Here is a 4,883-nt window from a genome sequence, read left to right on the forward strand (position 1 = left end):
TTTTTTTTCTAGTTGATTTTAATAATTATCCTAGGTTCTTCAGGTTCACTGTTATGTATCTAAGTTGAAATATATTTTAAATTATTTTCCTTAACAATAATTCTCCTTAAAACTTTCACCAATCTTGGGGAACCCTCAGCCACTATCAATTTTACTTGAGGAAATAAAAGTTCACATTTTAAAATAAGATAAAAAATTTAAGCATAAAACTTTTTCTATGTCCTTTGGCTTTCTCCCTCCCCTCAACTGTGTGTTATGCTTCTGTATTATGTGTTAACCAGACTTCCCCTATGGCAGAAATACCTGCTCAACCGTAAAGATTCATTTCTCTCCTGGCACCAACCATGTAATACTTAAAAGATAACATTCATTTTTCAATCCTGGAAGGGATCAGGATGACTCACCACTCTCTTTGTATGTGCAGATACCTTTTGTGAACTTTATGTACAAAGCCAATATATTATTTCCCTTAAGATAGTGATTGGTGAAGAACCGATTGGTTAGCCAACCTGGGGAGACACTAGGCCACACCTAATGGATGTTCCTAGCTTAAATACTTACTTATGACTTTATTGATGTTACTAGCAATATTGCTTGTATTCTGCCTATTTTACAAGACTACATTACCAATGTGTGACAGAGCCTGAGAGGATATTGATGATAATTGGGCAGCTTGAAACAATTGGCCAAGTATGTAGCCTTACAAGATCAATTTTGTAATAGTGTAGCTCTAGATATAGGAAGAAGCAACAAGAGAGAAGCATTTCCTGTACCATTAAAGACTAATAAACACAGGGGTCCCAGAGGCTTTTGATTACTGTTGACAGAGCCTAGCCCAATAACATGTTAAGTGGTCTTTCAACAAAATCCTTGCTTAACCTGGGAATGAGCATTTCTAATGCCATGGGACAAATTGGTCACAAAATGCCTCCCAAACCTGAGTTGAAATTAAGACTGAAAGGGAAGGGGTTGTAAAATAAATAATGTTGCCTACCATCTAGTTCTACACAAATTAAGTTACTGCCCACTGCAATTGCTGACCTTTAATACTGAAGATTGGGGCAGAACTAACAGAATAAGTCTTCAGATAGATATTTTCAGAGGAAATTTTTTATGAACCTGGATTCTTACAATTTCTGATATTCAGGAAAACACCAAAACCATTAACTAAGGTATCTGTTCCATCTGGCTAGTTGCAGCTTTCTGCTGAGATGTGTGCTTGATTGCATGTATTCATTTCACCAAAATCACATATATACTGACCTCCCCCATTACCTCTTCAGAACAGTTTTCAGAACTCGCTGAGAAGCTGTCCCCTGGGTTTTATTTCTCAGTTTGTCTCAAATGAACTTTTCCATTTCTTTCTTAGATTGACTATTAATTGATGTTTTGTTGACATAATTTCCCCACAATTATCTTTCACACTATTTCTTTATTATCTTTATGGTTAAGTCCTAATATTCACATGTAGCACTTTCTCACTCTGTCCTATGAGTTTTAACTCATATCATTAGTCCAAGTTCACGTGCCCAACACACAGTGTGGCCAAACACATGAAAATATTGGAGTTTGCAGCAGAGAAAGGTTTATTGCAGGGCCATGCAGGGAGGTGGGTGACTCATGCCCTAAAGCACCAAGAGCTTTCCAAAGGGTTTTGGCAAGGCATTTTTAAAAGCCAGCTGAGGAGGAGGGTAGCAGGGTATGTAATCAGCTAATGCACAATTCTGTCATAGGGGTTAGTATTATCAGTCCTTAGGCTGCTGGAGGCCTGAGGCTACATGTTCATGGTCATCAAGTAGTTGACATCTTACATTTGATGGGAGAGATTTTCACATCTATAAAACAACTCTGAAAATGTGTATCAAATGTTATCTAGGTACTTCAGACAAAACGTGGTCCACTGGAGAAGGGAATGGCAAACAATTTCAGTATTCTTGCCTTGAGAACCCCATGAACAGTATGAAAAGGCAACAAGATAGGACACTGATAATGAACTCCCCAGGTTGGTAGGTGCCCAATATGCTACTGGAGATCAGTGGAGAAATAACTCCAGAAAGAATGAAGAGATGGAGCCAAAGCAAAAACAACACCCAGTTGTGATTGTGACTGGTGATGGAAGTAACGTCCAATGCTTTAAAGAGCAATATTGTGTAGGAACCTGGAATGTTAGGTCCATGAATCAAGGCAAATTGGAAGTGGTCAAATGGGAGATGGCAAGAGTGAACGTCGACATTCTAGGAATCAGCGAACTAAGATGGACTGGAATGGGTGAATTTAACTCAGATGACCTTTATATCTTCTACGGTGGGCAAGATCCCTTGGAAGAAATGGAGTAACCATCATAGTCAACAAAAGAGTCTGAAATGCAGTACTTGGGTGCAATCTCAAAAATGACAGAATGATCTCTGTTCGTTTCCAAGGCAAACTATTCAAAATCACAATAATCTAAGTCTATGCCCGGACCATTAATGCTGAAGAAGCTGAAGTTGAATGGTTCTATGAAGACCTACAAGACCTTCTAGAAGTGATGCCCCCAAAAGATGTCCTTTTCATTACAGGGGACTGGAATGCAAAAGTATGAAGTCAAGATACCTGGGGTAACAGGCAAATTTGGCCTTGGAGTACAGAATGAAGCAGGGCAAAGGCTAATAGAGTTTTGCTTAGAGAACGCATTGTTGATAGCAAACACCCTCTTCCAACAACAAAAGAGAAGACTCTACACATGAATATTACCAGATGGTCAATACTGAAATCAGATTAATAATATTCTTTGCAGACAAAGATGGAGAAACTCTATACAGACAGCAAAAACAAGACTAGGAGCTGACTGTGGCACAGACCATGAACTCCTTATTGCCAAATTCAGACCTAATTTGAAGAAAGTGGGGAAAACCACTAGACCATTCAGGTATGACCTAAATCAAATCCCTTACGATTATACAGTGGAAGTGACAAATAGATTCAAAGGATTAGATCTGATAGAGTGCTTGAAGAACTACGGACAGAGGTTCATTACATTGTACAGGAGACAGGGATCAAGACCATCTCCAAGAAGAAGAACTGTAAAAAGGCAAAATGGTTGTCTGAGGAGAGCTTGCAACATCTATGAAAAGAAGAGAAGCAAAAAGCAAAGGAGAAAAGGAAAGATATACCCATTTGAATGCAGAGTTCCAAAGAATAACAAGGAGAGATAAGAAAGACTTCCTCAGTGATCAATGCAAAGAAATAGAGGAAAAGAATAGAATGGGAAAGACTAGAGATCTCTTCAAGAAAATTAGAGATACCAAAGGAATATTTCATGCAAAGATTGGCACAATAAAGGACAGAAATGGCATGGAAGTAACAGGTGCAGAAGATATTAAGAAGAGGTGCAAGAATACACAGAAGAACCATACAAAAAAAATCTTCATGACTGAGATCATCATGATGGTATGATCATTCACCTAGAGCCAGACATCCTGGGAAGTGAAATCAAGTGGGCGCTAGGAAGCATCACTACAAACAAAGCTAGTGGAGGTGATGGACTTCCAGTTGAGCTATTTCAAATGCTGAAACATGATGCTGTGAAAATGCTGCACTCAACATGCCAGCAAATTTGGAAAACTCAGCAGTGGACACAGGACTGGAAAAGGTCAGTTTTCATTCCCATCCCAAAGAAAGACAATGTCAAAGAATGCTCAAGCTACTGCACAATTGCACTCATGTCACATGCTAGTAAAGTAATGCTCAAAATTCTCCAAGCCAGGCTTCAACAGTACATGAACCATGAACTGCCAAATGTTCAAACTGCACTTAGAAAAGGCAGAGGAACCAGAAAGAAAATTGCCAACATCCATTGGATCACCGAAAAAAGCAAGATAGTTCCAGAAAAACATCTATTTCTTCTTTATTGACTATGCCAAAGCCTTTGACTGTGTGGTCATGACAAACTGGAAAATTCTTAAAGAAATGGGAACAGAACACCTTACCTGCCTCCTGAGAAATCTGTATGCAGTTCAAGAAGCAACAGTTAGAACGGGATATGGAACAACAGACTGGTTCCAAATCTGGAAAGGAGTAAGTCAAGGCTGTATATTGTCACCCTGTTTATTTAACTTAAATGCAGAGTACATCATGGAAATGCTGGGCTGGATGAAGCACAAGCTGGAATCAAGATTGCCAGGAGAAATATCAATCACCTCAGAAATGCAGATGACACTACCCTTATGGCAGAAAGTGAAGAATAACTAAACAGCCTCTTGATGAAAGTGAAAAAGGAGAGTGAAAAAGTTGGCTTAAAGCTCAACATTTAGAAAACTAAGATCACGGTATCTGGTCCCATTGAAAGTGAAAAGTGAAAGTGAAGTCCCTCAGTCATGTCCGACTCTTTGCGACCCCATGGACTGTAGCCTACCAGGCTCCTCTGTCATGGGATTCTCCAGGCAAGAATACTGGAATGGGCTACCATTTCCTTCTCCAGGGCATATTCCCAACCCAGGGATTGAACCCGGGTCTCCCGCATTGGAGGCAGACGCTTTAACCTCTGAGCCACCAGGGAAGTCCCTCTGGTCCCATTACTTCATGGCAAATAAATGGGGAAACAGTGAAAACAGTGTCAGACTTTATTTTTTTTTTTTTTTGGTTCCAAAATCACTGCAGATATTGACTGCAGCCATGAAATCAAAGGACACTTGCTCCTTGGAAGAAAAGTTATGACCAACCTAGACAGCTTATTTAAAAGCAGAAATATTACTTTGCCAACAAAGGTCCATCTAGTCAAAGCTATTGTTTTTCCAGTAGTCATGTATGGATGTTAGAGTTGGACCATAGAGGAAGCTTAGCACTGAAGAATTGATGCCTTTGAACTGTGGTGTTGGAGAAGACTCTTGAGAGTCCCTTGGACT

The 4,883-nt window shown here is 39.5% G+C and overlaps 1 non-coding gene across 1 annotated transcript; it reads right to left on the reverse strand.

Annotated features, from left to right (window-relative positions):
* Positions 1-4,465: 4,465 nt before the first annotated feature.
* On the reverse strand, positions 4,466-4,537 carry TRNAW-CCA (transfer RNA tryptophan (anticodon CCA)). The gene has a single exon. It is a non-coding gene; the product is annotated as a tRNA-Trp (tRNA).
* Between the last annotated feature and the right edge of the window lie 346 nt (positions 4,538-4,883).

Source organism: Dama dama, chromosome 11 (assembly GCF_033118175.1).
Source record: "Dama dama isolate Ldn47 chromosome 11, ASM3311817v1, whole genome shotgun sequence".
In the NCBI taxonomy this organism is placed as follows: Eukaryota; Metazoa; Chordata; class Mammalia; order Artiodactyla; family Cervidae; genus Dama; species Dama dama.